A 20,573-nucleotide genomic window follows, 5' to 3' on the forward strand; every position below is an offset into this window, starting at 1 on the left:
TACCTGTCTTCCGGTGTTTTCTTTTGAAATTTTAGCAATAATAAAGTGTTTGTGATAAGTGTAAAAGGCTTAAGATTGAAACTTAAATTTTCAAAAACATGTCTACCCTAGTCTTCTTCATGAAAGACATGGGAAGAGGTTGATGCCAAAGGATTAGGGCACTCAATACTGTACCAGATAGGATCAGTTGGTAGGACTAGTAGAATGGGATAGAGGAAGCTAATCATAAAACAAACAAAAAAAAGAAACAAAATAGCGAATGAAAGTTGACAGTACCCTCTGGAAGTTCTGATTATCTAGGGATGTGAAGTAGAAGGAAATATTCAATTTGTTTCAGGGTACAACTAATAATCGCTAAAATTTATCTAGCATTTACTATATGCCATGTACTGTGCTAAGTGCTTTATAATTATTATCTCATTTACTTTTCACAACAATTCTGTGCTGTTGTTATTGCTGCTGCTGTTGTTGTTCATTTGTCTCAGTTGTGTTGAACTCTTTGTGACTCCATTTGGAATTTTCTTGGCAAAGATATTGGAGTGGTTTGACAACAGTCATCATATATTTGAATAGTTGTCATGTGGAAGATGGATCAGATTGTTATTTCTGTTCAATATAAGTTGAAAGCTCCTTAATAATTAGAGCTCTTCAAGAATGTAATGAACTGCCTCAACTTTTCAGTAATGAGATCTTCAGGCCAGGAATGAATGATGACTTGCCAAACATGTTATAGAGGAGATTCTTGCTTTATTTTATGTAGGAGTTGGAATAGATTGCCTCTTGAGGGCTCTTTCAACTGATTTGACTACCCCTCCTCCCTAGAGTAAAGAAGGAATCCCCTGTTCTTCCAGTGCCTAGTACCCTCTCCATATCATGTCTGCTAGTGAAATCAGTAGGAGCCCACCCCTTCTCAGGACCATTTGCTGTTCCAACAGGTCCTAGCAATGACAAATATGTCTTGGATCATGACATTATAAGATCATTGATCATAGTGAACAAGAATGATTATAAAATAAATTCTCTTAAGGTTATTTAGCTTTGTAAAGGGTGAAGTTCAAATATATGATGGGTTCATGTACAAAGAATGAAGTGTTCTTCATTTTCACTGAGGAAGAAAACAATATACAAAGACTGCTTTGAACTGCAATATTATAAATTCCTTATTGGCAAGGACCATACCATATTGTATTCTAATTTCCCATTTTATGTTGTATTGGGTTATAAACTTATTGAAGTATAGTTAATAGAGTACTGGACTTGGAGTCAGGCAGACTTGAGTTCAATTCTGCTTCAGTTCATGACGTTCAATAAATACGTGTTGCTTAATTTATAATAAAATGAAATTTTTCTGTCAGTGGACCCTATAAGATATGGGAAGAGATCTTAGAGAAAAAAATGAACCCCCCTCTAGGGGGCTTGAATATGGGAAAATTCCTAACTGCCTTAAAGTATACAAGTATAAAGTTACATCTTCCTGAATCATGTTACGAGTGAAGTCAAGGGGTTGAAGTGTTTGACATTTCAGAAATGCCCAGTAGAGACTGGTGGCTATATAGTAGCTGCTCGGGTAGTATAAACTTTCATCTCAGTGTTCTCTGTCCAAAGCAAAGGAGTCAAAGATGAAATCTCAAGAAAACATTTATCTCTTGACTCTATAAATTTGTTATAGGAGGTGAGTAATATGCTTCATCATAGATCCCTTGGAGATGTAGTTGGGCATTGTTTTGTTCACCTTTGCAGCATCTCTCATATATGCCCCCTTCTCTTCACTGATAACAGTTACCGCCCCGTTGTAGGGGTCACCTCATACCTGAACTATGGCAATAGCCTGCTGATGGGTGTGCTTACCATAGGTCTTTCTCTACTTCAAGTCATCCTTCATTCAGCTGTTAAAGTTATTTTCCTAAAACATAGGTCTGTCCATGTCACTTCCATACTCAATAAACTCCAGTGACTTCCTGTCACCTCTGGAATCAAGTCCAAATCCTCTATTGGTCTTCAGATCCCTTCATAAACTAGCTTCACCTCTTCCTCCCCTTCCAGTCTTCTTACACTTTATACTACACCTAAATTTGTATTTGTCTATCCAGTGACATTGGCCTGCTGGCCTTTCCTAGAACAAGACACTCCATCTCAATTCCAGGCATTTTTTTCTTGCTGTCTCCCCATGCTTGGAATGCTTTCCTTCCTCATCTTGGCCTCCTGGCTTCCTTCAAGTCCCAGATAAAATCCCACCTTCTACAAGAAGTTTTTCCCAACCCCTCTTGATTCTAGTGCCTTTTCTCTTTTTATTATTTCCTATTTATCTTGAAGATAACTTATTTGTATATATTTATTTGCTTGTATCTCTCCCATTGCATTGTGAATTCTTTGAGATAGGGACTCCCTTTTGCCTTTCCTTGTGTCCCAGAGTTTAGGACAGTTTACCCAGCATTTAAAAAATGCTTATCAACTGACTCATAGTCCAAATCTGTGATTCCCTCTCTGTAAGAAAAGCAAATCAGCGAGTTCCCAATCAAGCTATTCTCTTATATGATTACTGAGGCCTTGGAAGCTATGCCTCCAGAATATGACTTCTTTGCCCATATTGATCTATTGTATCTCAGGCTGGTGCTTAACCATGTAAGGAAAGAGGTCTGGTTGCCTTTCCTTAAAAACAAGCAACTTTTATTTAAATTTCCCCCACCCCCCTTTTATCAAGCATTACTTTTTCTCCCACCTACCTCCTCCATCCCATTAAAAAGAAAGGAAAAGAAAAGCCCTTATAATATAGTATAGTCAAGCAGAATAAATCCATACTGTGGCCATATTTTAAAATTAATATTTTCCTCCTCCTCCCACTACTTTGCAGTAAAAGTGCTGCCCCTGCAGCTCACCGCCCCCCCCCCCCCAAAGGAGGGTCCACAATGTGAAACACTGTATAGTCAAATTGTTTTTTTAATGTATTGATCCGATTTGCTGATTTTTTTTCTCTTTTAAAAAGATGGGATGGCTCTCTCTGAGGAGGAATGTAGAGGAATATAGGTAGAAATTTAGTTTATATAAAAACCAAAACAATAGATAAAAATGTATTTTAAAGAAAAATGAAAAAAATACATCTAAACTGTGTTTGAATCTATGACCTGTCAAATGATGGACAACATGCTTCATCATAGGTTCTCAAGAGACATGGTTGATCATTGATTTGATTAGAATTCTTAAATATTTCAAAGCTGGTTTCTTTGTTACTTTTGTTCTGTCATTTCAGTTGAGTCTGACTCTGTGACCCCATTTGAGGTTTTCTTGGCAAAGATACTAGAGTGGTAATCCAGCTCATTTTACAGATGAGAAAACTGAGGCAAACAGGCTAAGTGACTTGTCTAGGGTCACACAGCTAGAAAGTGTCAGAGGTCAGATTTGAACTCAAGAAGATGTCTTCCTGTCTATCCACTGCTATTATTAGTGTCAGAATAGTTGTCCTGATTCTGCTCACTTCAGTTTTCTCATCTGTAAAGTGGAAATGATAATAGCACCTACCTACCTTCCAGGGTTATTGTGAGAGAAAATAATGAGATATTTATAGAGTGCTTTGCAAACCCTATAATGCTTTGTAAATGCTGGTTATTATTGTTGCTGTTACAAGCCTTAGACCCTCCAAAGTTGCTCCAAACCTATATACAGTTAAGATTGGTTGATTTTTTTGCTGTACAATCTCTAATTTTTTCTTAGCTACAGGCTTTATCTTTATTTTGCAAAAAAGGAACTTTGTTGTAATTTGGGAAGAGTTAGCCAAGCTCTTGCCCTCCAGGAATGCCCACGTGACCTTAGGAACACCTTTTGTTATTGCTCCTCAGTCAAAGAGATACTCACCAAGGAGGTCAGGTCAGACCCTTTCAATTTGTACACGCATTAAAAAGAGTTCATGTCTTAAAGGTACGGATTGTTTTCTGCCCATTCTGTGAGAGACAGTGAATAGTTCTGAAACTTAACTATAAATTATGGGAATTGTAATTTCCAAAGACCTGGGAAAGATAAAGGCTATCGTGAACTCTTAGCCAGGGGCAGATTTTGAGGCCTTTTGAATGAGTCTGTGGGGGAGAGGGGAGATGAAAGTTGGCCTAGCAGCCAACAGGAAAGGGGTTTTCCCTTGGCAGCAGCATAATGATGATCAGGGAGAAGAAAACTCTTGCAGGCCGAATTTCAGAGTAGACACCAAACATTTCTGGCCGACTCTGGCCGCCAAACCTCCTCGCTAGAGAGCAAAGAATTCTGATGGAGTTGGCTGGAATGAATTGAAAGTGCAGGCCTAAGACAATCCTTGGAAATCAATACAAACGCAGTACGAGTTTAATTCCCTCCCCATGACCTTGGTAAGCATTTCTACAATTTTATTTTTATTCTTTGCTATTTCTTTAAACTTTCTATTTTCTGATATTTTTTCTTCATTTAAAAAGAAATATTACAACCAATTACAACTTCTCTGTGGTGCTTTTCTGTATATTGGTTGCATATAGGGAGGACAATGGAAGACACCAGTAGCTAACTGTTATAGAAATAACCCCCAAAAGTCAGGAGATTAGCTTTCTTCTTGGATGATCAGGATTTTATTTTTATCTGGGGTCTCTGAGCTAAAGGCAAAAGAGAATCCAATGGTTATGATTATTAATATAGTTACATGCTCCTAAAATAGCAGGGAGAGAGATAATCAACATGGTCTTAGTGATTTTTTATGTCACAGGGGAAAAAAGGAGATAATTTCCCCTATGACTTTCACATCACAGGGGAAAAGTGAGTTGGTCTTGCCATCACAGACCTTATGCAATAAATACAGAAAGAAAAATATCTTGAACAAATTCATTTACTTCTCCTTTTTCAGCTAAATATCAATGGAATTATCCCAGGAAAATTTTACATGTTGCACAATTGATAATTCAACAGAACTGATCTTGTTCCTGAATATGGAGGAACTGAATAGTGAGAAATCCAGAAATTCTTTTCTGGTCGATCATAGGATGAGAGATTCTAGATTTAGAGCTGGAAAGGCCCTTAGGTATGATCTAGTCCAGCCCCTTATTTAACAGATGAGAAATGGGGGGGGGGGGGAAGGCAGAGAAATAAAATGACCTGGCCAAGGATATACATAACACTAAGAGTTTCAGTGTTTTTTTTTTTTTTTGCTTTTTTGAGGGCAATTGGGGTTAAGCGACTTGCCTGAGGTCAAATGGCTAGTTTTTGTGTTAAGTGTGTGACACCCAATTTAAACTCAGGTTCTCCTGACTCCAGGGCAACCTAGCCATCCCTGTTTTAGTGACTTCTTGAAGTTTACACAGCAAATAAATAGCAGAACTGAAATTCTAAGTCATCTTCTTACACCAAACCCAACAGTCTTTCCATTGTATCACATTGTCTTTCTTTTTCCATCAGTCTCTTTTAGGCCACTTTTCATAGTTCTACCTTGAATTAAGGTTAGCTAGGACAGCAGCAGTGGCGCAGTGCCATTTCACAGGTATTTCTAAGACCAATGGAGGGGAGCAAAAGACTGAGCTAATGAACCACCCACTCTGCTGCCTATAGAGGAATCTGAGCTGGAGTAGGAAAGACCATAGTCACAGATTAGTATAATAGCATCTATCTCCCTGGGTGGGGTGTGAGGATCAAATAAAATAACACTTGTAAAAGCACTTAGCACAGTGCCTAGCACATAAGAAATACTACATAATTGTTAGCTATTATTATTATTATTAGAATTGTAAATAACTTCAGAGCTATCTCTAGTCTAATTTGGATCTAAGCATAGTCTGGAAAAAGCCCAAACTGAATAAGGATTTCCAATAAAAGTAATGTCTATATTTGGGGAAAAGGTGGACCTGGGCACATTTGCTGTTTTCTCATTCTTGACTTTCACACCTGTCGGTTTTGTACTTTAATGATAGATAGATAGAGAGTAATAGATAGATATATAGAGATAGATAGATAGATAGAGAGTAAAGGATGAAAAGAAAGTTGCTTTTACAATGAGACACACAAATAAGTTTTTGGTGGACAAATAAAAATAATGTCATTCCCATTTTACAGATCACAAAACTAATGTTTAAAAGGCCAAATGACTTGTCCCCCATTGCTTAGCTAGTAGTTTTGAGAATGAAACTTGAAGCAAGGACCTCCACATCAAACTCCATTCTCTTTCCATTGTGCCATAATACATCAGACTTTATCCAATTTATATAAGAAATTGCATTCTTATGAACTGATCTATGGGAATAAATACTTGTTTTGACATTCTTTGGCCATGATAATACTTGTATTCATACATCAAGACGATCTATTTATGTATCCAATCCTTGGTTGTCAAACATCTCCCAATTTCATTTAATCACATTGTCAGAGAGGGCTAGAAGGAACACCAGAAGTCAGACAGTCCCATTCCCTTAACCAATCAACAAGCATTTATTAAGCACCTACTACATGCCAAGCATTGTGCTAAACAATAAGAATACAAAGATAAAAATGATAATAATCTCCATTCTCTCAGTGCTTACCTTTTTTTTTTTTGGTGAAATATCTCCACATATAAGAACATGAAGACATAATATAATACAATATAATATAATTAATCTAATAAAATATATAACATAATACAATACAATATAATATATACAAAGTAGTTATCATAGAGAGAACTAATACTAGGTAATCTAGTTTGAATACCTCAGATAATGTCTCTATTGTGATATAATGACAAGAGCACAGAACATTTTCTTAGAGGACCTGGATTAAGATCTTGACTTTCCTGCTTAGCACTCTGGGAAAGTCAGTCAGTTTCCTGGCACATCAGTTCCCCATATGCAAAATAAGAAAACTATATCAGGAAATTTCCAAGATTTCTTCCAACTATAAATTTAATTTCAGACTATAAAATTAATTTAATTTTAATGCTAAGTGGCACAACAGAGCATGTGACTTCAAGTCTGGAAGACAAATTCAAATCCTCCCTCTGACAATGAGTAGCTGTGTGATTCTGGTCAAATCACTTAACCACTCTATCTCAGTTTCATCACTTACAATAAAGTGGGAATAATAATAGCACTTACCATCCAGGGTTGTTGTAGGCTTCAAATGAGTTAACATATATATGGTACTTTGAAAACTTTAAAGCACTATGCTATTATTATTATTATATCTAATGATCCTTTAGTGTTTCTAAAACCATTAAAGTGATTTTCCCTAAACATAGGTTTGATTGTCACTTGAGCATGATTGTGAGTACACACACACACACACACACACACATACACACCACCCCAAGTCAATAAACTCCAGTGGCTCCCTGCTGCTTCCAATAGTAGGGAAAGCATACATCCTTGCTTCACTCCCATACTTATTGGGAAAAGTTCTAACATATTACTATTGCATAGGATTTTTGCTTTTCGTTTTAATAAATGTTTGTTGATTCTATAGACTATTGCTGACTTAATGTCCTTCAAAAATAAATATGATAGAGCTACAGGGACCCAGGTACTTCTGGACCCAAGTAACCTATCCTTTGCCAGCTCAGTTATAACAACCAGGGATTCACTTGAGTCAGACGATCAATATTCGCTAGCAAGTACTTCATCTAGTGGTAAATTTAATTAAATGATTCATTAGATTTACTGCTCTCTCCTCAAAAAAAAAAAAAGGTGGTGGTGGTTTGGAGTGATTCCCTGAGGAAAAGCCCTTAGATGCTATAGGATGCCTTTGGGAAATATGATATGTGACTGACTGAGAAAGACTTTGGAGGAGAAAAGTTGGAGACCTAGACATGTGAGGGGATATTGTGGCATAAAAATGAATCAAATACTGGCCTTGAATTAAGGATCACTTGGATTAAAATCCTACTTTGGATAAACACTAGGGGTGTGATACTGGGAAAATCACTTAATGTGCCTGAGCTCAGTTCCCTGACTGAAGAATGAGATGATAACAATACTACCTACATTACAAATTTTGTTCATGGTTAAATAAAATACTTTATAAACTTAAAAAAAACCATACGAACGAATTGTTATGATTGTAAATTGAGTTGAATGAATTGTTTCATTCTTTGTATTTATAGTCCCTGTACATAATATACTGTGTGTCACTCACTTAATAAACGCTTGTTGGTTGATATAGGAAAATGTTCTAGAACTTATTGCATCTTTGTTGGTTTTCAGTAATTGAAATCTCTCTTTGGCATACCTTAAGGGAAAGAAATTGACCTCCAAAGCAGGTATTAGGCACATAGCAACACCTGTGCCAATGGATACTCAAATCATTATTGATCAGTTCCCTCTTAGTGTTCTGTTTGCCCCACCAAGCTGTTCACAATGTGCGGATGGATAGAATTAAGTCTCCTCTATATAGCGCTCCTTACTGGCCCAATGCTTAGGGTATGCCCAGTAGGCCTTCCAATCAAACCCATGAACCTGGCCTCAAGCCCCGACCCCCAACCCTATCTGAAGACTCCTCCTTGGTCCCAGTTATGATAACTCAGGAGTTTTTCCTATGGGTTGAAGAGAAGCCTCGTTGTCTGCTCAGAAGGAATTCTGTGCACATTGAAGACACAACATGCCACATAGAACTCTTCCCTCAGTCTTGTAAGCACTTGAGGACACTTCTGAACTTACATTTGGGAAAGCTGGTGTGTGTGTGTGTGTGTGTGTGTGTGAAGTAGAGGGGAATAGAGGAAGCCCTATATAGTTGTAAACAGGTTCTACTTAGTCAATACTGTTCCTCTTAGACACTCTGCTACCAGAGAAGGTGAGGGTGGTAGACTGAGGAGAGACAGCAATGAATAAGGAACAACTCACTTTTGAGATCTTGAAAGGTCTTCCAGGTAAAGGAAAGAAAACTTGGGAATTAGGACTGGCCTATTCCAGGGAGAGGCTTGTATGGGGGCACTACATCTATCTGTTCTGGCAAAGGTTTTCCACAAGGATAAGATACCTGTGAATCAGGGGCAGGGGGATGGAGGTCCTTGGTGGCTTCACATTTGCCTTAAGAAATGTACCCAAAATTCTGGATTCACCAAAGCACTCACTCTCTAGGACAGCACTGAGGGGCACAGATTCACTTTCAGCTGGCCACCACTTTTCCTACTGCTCCTTCTACCCCCATCCACTTGCCAAACTCTCATCCAGTACCTAATTAATTATCTACCATAGTTTCACAGCCCAGCTCACAGGGGATTCTGGAGAGCTCCAGCTCAATCAATCAGAATGCACCCTGGGTTCTCAACTGATATCCTTCCCAGGTCCTAAAAGGTCCGACTCCAGTCAGCTGGAACTACTCACAGCATCACTCCCAACCGGTAGGCTCCACAGGTGGTAGGACAAAGCGCGGACGGATCTGAAAGTCTATCTTCGGTTACAAATGCGCTACTCTCAGAATTAGGTTGCTTGTTCCCAAACTTTCTAGGGGATGTCCCAGTGTTCTTTGGGAAGGACAGAAAGGTCATGCTTTCCCAAAGATGGGAGAACGAGGGAAGGATGACTGGAGGACCTACATGGCTCCACGCTGCCCCAAGCAAGGGTCCCCCAGTTAGACTCTTTCCAGAGAGGAAGCCAGTTTATCTGAGGCAAACCCACGCCCTCATCTCCATGTTCCACTTTCTGAGCTGGGTGACCATCCCTCCAGTAAGCACCTGTCAGCTTCAGGGAAAACAACTTCCCAACGAATTTAAAGAGCAAAGAAAGAAAAGCAAAAGGGTATGGCTCAGCAATTCCTCGGCGCCTCTCCAAGTCAGGACCCTGGCGATTGTGCGAGGTTTCTTAGGTTAGAGAAGAGCTTAGGTCTTCAGGCTGGTAAGGCTCAAGATACGCAGCGCCAGTGGACAAGACTCCTAACCGTGGCCTGGACTTAAATCTAAACAGGCTTGCTGTGTCCCAGGACTCCAGAGTTCCAAGAGAGGGTCTCAGCATTCAACTTTCACAAAGGAAAACTCGCTGGTTCTCCCAGAAAGAAGGATCGAAAGCGAGGTTTCCTGGTGAGTCCGGCCAACTCTCCATTTTCCATTTGCCTCTGCTTGGTTTAGACGCCACAAAAGGCAAACTTCTCCCAGGATAAGCAGATCTCCGGAAATGGAAATCTCATCACTGGGTAGACTGACTCAGGCTTTGATGCTCAACATTTCTCAGCTCCCTAGGTTACTTCTCGGCTCTGATTGACTGGGGGGAGGGGCAAAGAAACTCGAACATAGGACTCCGAACTTCATAATTCTTTATGTCAGAGCCAGGTACCCTCCTGGTGGCCCTTACACCCTTTCCTTTCCTTTTGTGTATTGTCTTCCTTCTGCAGTCCTTGCGGGCAGGGACTGGTTTTTTTTTCCCCTCTTTTTTTCTTTCCTTTCATAACCCCAGAGCTTAACTCTGTTGCCCCGCACATAGTAAACGCTTAAGACATGTTTGTCGAATTTAATTTATCCTGCCTATATTTGCACTTGCACACGTGCACGCACACACACACACACACGCGCACACACACACACACACACAGAAACACACACACCCCTCTCAATTTCAGCCATTAATCTCAGGACACAGGCTTCCACAAGCTGGATCTAACTGGCACCTTCAGGAAGCCACGGGAAAGAGCATTTATCGTCCATTTATCGGCCCCCAAGATCCGTCCTGCCTACTGTAACCTCCATATCCTCTCCACTCTAGAGAATGGCACCAAGAGATCGGCTGTGTGCAGATCCCTGAAAGTAAGCCAGAATGGCACTTTGGTGAAAGGCCACTTGGGAACCCTAGCTGCAGAGGTGAGTTCAGGATGGTAGACTCAGGTGTCCGGCACCCTTCCCCCTCCATGCGCTAGTGGCCCCAGCACTTGCGGACTAGGCATCGGACATTCTTTGTTAGGCTTTTCTCTAACGTAGTTTATCCGAGGGAGCGAGGGAGGAAGGGAATTAATCAACAATCACCAAAATTTGTTCGTGGCTTACTGGGCCCCAGACACTTTGAGAAGCGAAGTGAATACAAAAATAATAAAGGCTAAAAAATATTTTCTCTTCCCTCCGGGAACTCACCTTCCAAAGTGGGAGAAAACATGCCATCACCTGGAGGTCTAAAAATACATATGGTGTAAAAAGAAGGTAATCTCAGAGCAAAGGCACTTGGGGGAAGGGATAGAAGGCCTTGGCAACTTTGGGTATGGAGGTTGCTGGACCCAAGAGGATCCCCAAGGGAGCTCAAAGCCAACCTAAGTGGGCACTTCTTGACACCCAAGGCTAAGCAGGTACAATCCGAGGCCGGTGACTCCCAGAAAGAGCAAGGCTAGGTGCACAAGTCGAGTACTCAAGGCTTTTATGTAGGACAAGGGATCGAGCACCTCTCCTTCCTCAACCCACTGTAAGTGACCTTGCAACTATGGCTTCTGGGCCGTCTCTTATCCAAGTTTTGAAAGGAACCTAGCTTCAGGGATCCGCAGGTTCCCAATACTGGAAGGGCTCACATTGGACACTGGGACAATCTTGAAGTCTCGCCCTGCGTTTTGTCCCTTGCTACCGAGAGTGGGGCATACTCCAAATGCACTACCCTTGCCAGTGGGGCTCTCTCAAGATTTCCTGGGGAGAGGAAGGAAATGAGAGGCCCGGGACCGGCGGTGAAGGGCAGGGCTGTCAGGGGAAGGCCGAATCAGGTTCCACTCTCTGTTTTCAGAGGGAGCCGGGGAGGAAAGGAGTATTTTCGAAGGTGGAGCGTGGGCGTCCCTTAGTTGGGAGTGGAGGCCGTAGAATAGTGAGTCCCGAAGCCAGGTGGCTCCCTTTAGGGACCCTCTTCCCCCAACTAGGTGGGATAAAAGAGAGGTGGAGGCAAAGCTGCAAAGCCTGCAAAGTAAGTTTTTTGTTCTTTAACACAGATTTTGATCAAACTTTCTCTATAGTAGCCTTAAGTGTCATCAATTTAGAACCTTAGAGTTAATGTTTAAAATGTAGGTTACTAATATGAAATTTGTTCCTAGAAGAGATATTAGAATAGAAAAACCCAGCTCTCTTGATTTAGAGCCAGAATGTTAGCTCTCTCCAGATTATGGAGTGAAGATAAAGTAAGCAGAAAAGAGAAGAGCATACTATGATTTAATTTGAAAAAAAAAAATGCCTTGAGTTGATCTTTGTAGATAACTTGGTTGTTGTCCTTCATTCTTGAAAGAGGACCAAAATGACATCATGACATCACTATGCTAGGGTCAAATTTCAGTGTGTCCTTCATCAGAATCAATGGGAGCTCAGAATACTGAACCACAGATTGGGCACAAATAGTCCCTGTGAACATTTGGGGTGGATTCTCTAAATTCTCACAGCCCCTTTTCTGATGTGTGCATGCCATGCTGAGCAGTCCTGTGCCAGTGTCTCCCATATCACACAATTCCAAAGTTTTTAAGAGAGACCTTGAGAGTGTCCTTGTATCTTCTGACCACCATGTGAAAGCTTGCCCTGTGTGGGTTCTCCATAAAATAGTCTTTTTGGCAAGCATGCCTTTTGCATTGGAACAATGTGACCAATCCATCAAAGCTGCACTTGGTGAAGCACAGTTTGAATGCTTAGCAGTTTAGTTCAAGGAAGGACTTCAGTGTCTTGTACCTGATCCTTCCAGGTGATCTTCAGAATCTTCCTAATTCAAATGGAAGTGATTCAGTTTTCTGGCATGGTGCTGGTAGATTGTTCTGGTTTTATAGGCATATAACAATGGCTCTGTAGACCTTCAGTTTGGTAGTCAGTCTAAGAACCCTTCTCTCCCACACCTTCCTTTGGAGCCTCCCAAACACTGAGCTAGCTCTGGCAAGTCATGTGTCAACCTCATTATCAATGTGTACATCCCTGGAAAGTACACTGCCAAGGTAAGTGAACTTATCCACAGCATTCAGAACTTCTCCATTGGATGTAATCCATGGTTCCACGTGTGGGTGGTGTGGTGGTGGCTGGTGGAGCATCTGTGTTTTCTTGGTGTTAATTGTTAGGCCAGAATTAGCACAAACAGCAGAGAATTGATCCATGCTTTGTTGCACTTCAGCTTCAGAGGCTGCACTGAGCGCACAATAAACTGTAAACAGAAAATCATGTACCATCAATCCCTCCACTTTTGTCTTGACTTGTAGCCTTTTCAAGTTGTAACAAACCTTGGTTTTTAATTGGTCAGTCAAGCCTTCTGCAAGTTGTTAACTAGGGCTGAGAGGCCTCAGAACTCCACTCCTGCTCCTCAACAGGAGCAGAAGCCACTGCAGGCCTCTTAAAAGTTTTATAATTACTAAAGATATTTTATCGGATTGGAATGGAGACGGGAATTGTCCCACAAACTTCTTTATATATTGGGAATAGGAAGCAGCAGTGCAGGTTTCTATCTCCTTTTGGGAGAATGAGAGAGATAGAGAACATCTAGATTGTAACTAATCAAGCAAAAAAGTGTAATTTTGATAGGTAAATTAGTGAAGAAAATCAACCTGGGTTGAAATTAAATATATACCTTGGGAAAATAATATTTTAGTAAGTAACTGGATTTAATAATAATATGTTCTAAAATTACAAAGGGAATATACATTGGAGTGAATATAGTTGGAAGTTTTCTGATTTCATAGAAAGAAAAAAGGATATGGAAACTTTATGTGATTATTCTTTATGATAGGCAGTTGGAGGTTCCCAAGTTCCAAAGCAGGGAAGGGAACATGAGACTGCCAAGTAGCAAGGTGGGGGCAAGAATTTGATCAGGCTTTGAATAGTTCAAAGGTAAATAGGGAAAAATTCTAGGAATCTGGGAGCATCTTTTAGAATGCGCTAAGTGGTAACAAGGAGTTCCCAATCTTGAAGCTCTGACAGAAATTTTTCAGATTTTACATGGCAACACTAGTAATTATAAAGCCCAGTATTGATTTGATAGAAATATGTCATGAATATAAATTAGAATATGGTCTTAAGGGTGCCCCCCCATTAGGAAACACTCTCCCTGTGATGATACCATTTGGGAATTTAGATCCAGGTGTTATTGAATTAATTCTGGTTTCACTTTAAACTGGACAATTACAACTATACTTGGCTACTTGACATTAAGGCAACATGTTGGGAAAATGTGTGAATCCAGAAACTTGTTGACTATATGATATTGAGCCAAGTTACCTCAGCTTACCAATTTTTAAAATATGAAAATAATACCTAACCTAAATGTGATAATTCACCACTTTAGAAATGCTGATTTTAAAAGTGAACTCTTCCTTGATTCTCTTGGGTTATATAGTTTTAACTGTTAAAAGGCTGATCTAAACGTGTTTTTTTTAAACTTTAAAAATGTAGAAGATAGTGATAGTGGTTTTCTGTGAGATTAGTATAAAAAAAACCTTTAAAACTTCGTTATCTGTGAAAAGTAGAATGCTAAAATCTTACCAACCCTGCTGATAGTTTAAAATAATTAGGTTTGAGATTTAATTTTATTTGAGTACTAGAAATTACAAAAAGGAAAGATTCAATCCTTACCCATAATACCTTAACTTCTTAGTGAACTACAAGTGAAGTGAGATATGCATCTAGTTGTTGTGCTCACCCACCTTTGTAAGATGGGTTGTAGGAAACTCTCAAGGATTTCCAGCTGGGAAAAGGTGCTGGCCATGCCCTGCCAGCACCTAAGCTAATGCCTTAGAGCTATCTGTCTGGGCCAAAAATAAGTCATCTAGAATCTTAAGAGTAAGAAATTTCAAAAGCAATGATTTATAATACTTGGCCCAGCACACTTGAAGCTATACTAATAATAACAGGAGTGAATTCAAACTGGTAAACTTATATATGTATTTCCTAGTATTGTTAATGTAAAATAAAATACATTTCTATATTATGAAACATTTTAGCACCAACAATAGAAGAATGACTTCTTGTAACTTGCATATTGTTAAGTTATAAACATGGTTGTTAAAGGGTTATATAAAGGCTGCTAAATATTTTTAATAGTTTTTTATTTCACCACTTCTATCCCAAAGAGATCATAAAAATGGGAAAAGGACCCACATGTACAAAAATATTTATAGCATCTCTTTTTGTGGTGGCAAAGAATTGGAAATTGAGGGGATATTCATCAACTGGGGCATGACTGAACAAGTTGTGTTATATGAATGTAATAGAATACTATTGTACTGTAAGAAATGATGAGCAGGCAGGCTTCAGAAAAACCTGGAAAGACTTATATGAACTGATGCTGAGTGAAACGAGCAGAACCAGGAGAACAGTGTACACAGTAACAGCTACATTTTGGATGACTGACTTTGATAGATGGTGGGGTACCAGTTGGGTTGTGGTGGATCATGTCTAAAGAATTACGAAGACTCAGGCTGACTCCATCCAGTTGGAAAGATTTATTATAGTTTTGAGGTTTCACGCTCTGGCAGGTGGCTAAGTTCCTTTGAGGAACACACAATTTTATAGAGAATATGATGTTGATTACATAATCAAGATTTACATACAATTATGGGAACATGATTGATAGGAAGGGTTTGTTGAGGGATTAGGTAATGGAGGAGGGGTCCTGGCCTTAGTGTAACTGGGCATGTGGTTACCCATAATGCATACAGTTAGGGGGTATGTATGTATGGTAATGATATTATAATAAACCTCTCTATGGCAGGTTCACTCCTTTTACTATCACTGTGCAGGCGCTAACATAGGGTGGGCCCTTTCTAAGGCTAGGTGGTCAAGCATACTGCTCTACATCCTGGTGGTTCTGTCTTCTGATAGGATAGCTATTGTGGTCTTGTCTGGTCAAGATGGATAGTTAGGTATTGTGGTCCTGTCTTGAACTAAATGGATGATGCAATTGTGATTGCATGCCTGTTCTCGTGGAAAAGGGTCTGGGGGGAGTGCTGGGTTTTTATCACATGGGTGCATCTGCTATTTCTATGGGAACTAAGAGTTCAGGGACACACTTGTTCTAGTGAGCTGTGACACATAAGGTAGGACAAGGTGGAGGAGGGGGAGGGAAGGAAGGTAGATACAGTGGGCCTGTAGTGAAGTTTGGATATTGGGGCTGGGGCAGTTCTGTTAGGATTCCATCAATAGACTTAGCTCTTCTTAGCAATTCAAGGACCTAAGACAACTCCAAAAGACTCATAATAGCAAATGCTATCCACATCCAGAGAAAGAACTTTGGAGTCTGAATGTAGATGGAAAGTATACTATTTGCTCTCCTTTTCTTTTATTGTTTTGTTTTTGCTTTTTCATGGTTCCTTCCATTAGTCCTAATTCTTCTTTACATCATGACTAATGTGAAAATATGTTTAATATGAATGTATAAGTAGAGTCTTTACCAGATGGCACACCATCTTGGGGAGGGGAAAGGGAAGGGAGAGGGAGAGGGAGAAAATTTAGAACTCAAAATCTTATGGAAGTGAATGTTGAAAACTGAAAATAAATACATTATACATATATACTATATATATATATATTAAATGAAAGGGAAAAGAGTATTTCATTTCATTGGGATTATAATAGTGGGGAAAAGTTACTTGTTTTATCTGGCAATATGTTTGACATAGTTATCTGTTTTGTTTTGGTTTTTCGAGGGGAGGGGCAGGGCAATTGGGGTTAATCAACTTGCCCAAGGCCACATGGCTAGTAAGTGTTAAGTGTCTGAGGCCAGATTTGAACTCAGGTCCTCCTGACTCTAGGGCTGGTGCTCTATTCACTGTGCCACCTAGCTGCCCCATGGTTAAAAGTTTTTTCAGCTCTGCTGGTTACATGATGTAAGTTCTATGATGTTTAAACCTGAGAGCTACAGGGATGAAAAGAGCTATATTCACACTTGGTTAGATAAAAAGTTTATAACTCATCTTATGTTAAGGAAAACATCTAAATTTTTTTTCAGTTGTCTTAAAGCCGTGTGTGATAGGATGAATGATTAGATAATCATCTGCTAGTCTGCAAATAACTTTCATTTTTTTTCTGAGAGATATTTCAAGTATACTGTCCCATGTTCATTGTTTATGTGGAATTATGGACTATAATTATTCCATTGATGGTTTTTATATCAGGAAGAGTTTAAACTAGAGAAGCAGAATAAGCTACAGAAAAAGAATCCTGTGTAAATTTTGGAAGACTAGGCAGTTTTCACTTGCAAGCTGATTTATTATAACAACATAAGAGTAATTTATATGCATCCCTAAGCAAGATTAGTGAAACTTACTATCTGAGGTAAGATCCTATGGGACTGTACTTTACATCATTCTGAATATGATTTCAGGTATCATCATCAGGAAGTGCTATTGAGTCACTGATCCATAAAGCCAGTAGCCTATGAGGGTGACATCTGTGAATTGCAAGTAGAGTTCTGTCTCATGTGAAACCCAGGAAAACAACTTTTGCCATGGGATGAGATAGGATGCCACTGACTTGATTTCTCCAGTATGAAATTTCCTCTCGCATGAAAAGTTTTCAGTAGAAGGTATGAATATAATACTAAATCTTTATCAAGGCACACCTAAGTTACTATAATAAAATGCAAGTGTATAAGATTCTAAATGAATACTTAGGCTTGTCATTTGCCTATTACTAATTATATTGTCATGTATAAGAAAAGTGTCTTGAAATGTCTCAGAGTGATATGGGAATAATATGACAATGTTGAAGCAGTTTGTGGGACCAAGATATAAATCTATCATTCAATGGGGCTAAATCAGAAATATCTTCTGTTTTGTTTTTAAGAAAAGGATTTCAGTGTAACCAGTAACCTTAAAGGAGAATAATTTAAGGAATATCTTGTGTTACCTCAAAAGGCATTCCAATTTTATTTAGATTTATTATTTAATGTGGAAGTAACACCTACGTGTGTTGCATGACCTGTCTTGTTCATGTATGTAAGTCCTATTATAAGCCATATTTCTCCAAATATATTTCATATAAAATCCAAATATATCTCATATAAAGTCATAGAAATCTTTCTGTCTGCATTTCCCCCCTGATCTCAGGCTATCAGACCCAACATGACAGAAAGTCCATTATTCCATAAAGTGGCTCTGTCAGAGAAGCCAAAGACCCACTCAGAGCTTCCATTGTGCTGGCTCTGCTCAGGATTGCTGACGATTCAAATAAAGTTGTCTTCCTGACAAAGGTGTCTACCTAACTTGACATAAGAACCTCATTCTGTGGTAACCCAAGAACATTGAGCCAGAAGACTGAGACTTTTAACAGTGGCAACCCTTTTGAATTTTCTGAATGAATGGTTTCTTATTCTGGTCTCTCTGCTGGGAGGTTAATCCTGATGCCAGCAGGGGTAGCTTTTGTCTGACTCAGATCTAGAAATTCAAAGCTTTCCCAAACTCTGCTGCTTTCTCAATTCTTTTCATAACCAAGATCAGCACCTTGGAGACTTCCTTCCAGTTCAGTCAATACCTTTCAGCAGAAGAGTTACACAAACTGGAAGAGAAGATGCCTCTGCTGGAAATGCAGGTACAAATCTCATTCCAGAATCAATGGATGAAGCAAAAACAAACAAAACATCCCCCCCAAAAAAACCTCAAAGTAACAAAACTTCAGGCCTCCAGATCAGATCTTCCTTTTCCTCTGCACCTTTACGATCCTCTGGTTCTGCACTTTCCCAGGCCTTCATCCCTCTTCCTGCTTACCTGCCTGCTAGGTCACCGGCCACAAAGTATTTTGGACAGAGAGGACAGACCAACCCTGAACTACCACAACCCCTAGTCAGAACTTCTTCCAGAAGCCCTTCAAAAACTACCTGACCATCCTACTTAATGGCTGCATTTATCTAGTTTCATTCTTTGCAAAATAAAATGTTAATGGAAATATTCCACTAAAAATCACTAATCTCTTTATTACACTCACTGTGATCTGGGAAGCAAACTGACAAGGCAGCTTGAGCCTGGATTTGTTGTGGGGAATGAAAGAATGGAGGAAGGAATGAAAGGCAGAAGTTAGAAATTCAGGCACTGTTTGAAATAAGGCTGAGGAGAAAAGGATAAAAATGGACCCTTTGATCCACTCAGCACTGTGTATATGGACAGGTATATTTTTAGAACATAAGTATGCTTGGGTATATATTAATATTCAAATACTTACATTTCAGCAGGTCAGAGTATATTAAAGTTTATATATTATTTGTAATATATACAAGTCAGAGAAAATTAATTTTCTTCTTCTGTCTATGATTTTTTTCCCTTTTTTCCTGCTTAATGTAAGAGTCTGCCCCTTCTGTGTTCTTTTTGTTAAGTTCTCTCTCCACAATTCTTCCTTGACAATTTTATCTAACAACAAAATGCCCACATGTTATATTGTTTAGAGCATCATGGTAGGGGTCAGTGAAATGCAAAAATTAGCTAAGGTATTGTAGCCACCTATATAGAGTTTACCAGAGGGTGAGACAAAGGGTCCAGAATATGGCATGCACAGAAACAAACAAAATATGATGCTGGATGAAAATTAAACCTCTGGTTTCCTTAGGGTAGGGAACTCCTAAATGAGGAAACACTAATGGGAAAACAAAGATAAGAGTCAAAGATGAAATAGGAATGAGTAGTGATCTACATTATTGAAGGAATTAGAGTTAGAGTTATACAATATTAATGAAAAGACAAAGTATTTGACTTTATATCATCACTATTAAATTGTATCTTTTTAAATTTAGTTTATCATTTTAGTCTGTGGAAACTTTTTAGTGAGGATATCAGTAGTCTCTATCAGCCAAAGCCATAGGTAATTTTGGCTAAAGTATTTATGCTTTTTACAAATTTGATAACCCTAGATAGGTTATTGATAAAATGTGGCAAAACAGAATGAAGGGGAAACTTTGTGGCATTTCACTTCTAAAGGAAACAAATACATTCATGACTATTTTTTTTTAGTTTAATCATTCAATCATTTCTGAATAGTTCAAACTATCCTATCACCTAGCTCATATATTTTCATAGTGTTCAGAGACAACACAAAAGATATTTATCTTAATGAAATCTAAGAATGTTCCTGTCAATGTCAATTTCTTTTGGCAACAAATCCAGTAAACCAGTCAAAACTGAATTCAGATTCATCTTGCAAGGCTTGTTATGAATGAAGCCATGTCCTCTATGCTTATGTAGCTGCCCCTTTCCTGAGCAATGCAGAAGAAAAAAACAAGTAGCTGAACAAATATGCTCACATGCCTTTGAAGATGAACTAGAATACGAATAAGGGCACGATATCCACATGAACCACCAGGTGGCACTAGAAACTCCAGAATCCATCCAGGCCTCACTCTGAAGCCCAAATATCTATGTCGAGCTCTCTAGTGATCAGCAGGAAGCACTCTGAACTTGGTAGTGCCTGTCTATGTTCCACTGGCTTGAATCTAGGTGTAACATTTTATAATTCTTCACATTTCTTGCCTTTACAATGGGTGGGGAAGGGGGAGGAGGAAGGAAGAGAATTCAGAGGTCAAAATTGGTTAAAAATGAATGTTAAAAATAAATTATTTTTAAAAAGGAATGAAACAGGTTGTACCTTCAAGGATCTTGCATTCTTCTAGAAAAAGAGAACATGAATCTCTACACAAATGTAAAGTATTTACAAAGCAAATACCAAATTATTTCAGGAGGAAGAAGAGCTTTTAAGAAGTATGATT

The 20,573-nt window shown here is 39.1% G+C and overlaps 1 pseudogene; it reads left to right on the plus strand.

Moving 5' to 3' along the window:
* Positions 1-9,488: 9,488 nt before the first annotated feature.
* LOC138142609 (182 kDa tankyrase-1-binding protein-like) overlaps positions 9,489-20,573 on the plus strand; it is a 100,698-nt pseudogene continuing 89,613 nt past the window's right edge.

The sequence above is a fragment of the Petaurus breviceps genome, unplaced genomic scaffold (assembly GCF_028583685.1).
Source record: "Petaurus breviceps papuanus isolate PSGF00001 unplaced genomic scaffold, PetGlider_PUasm1.0 90594, whole genome shotgun sequence".
Classification (NCBI taxonomy): Eukaryota; Metazoa; Chordata; class Mammalia; order Diprotodontia; family Petauridae; genus Petaurus; species Petaurus breviceps.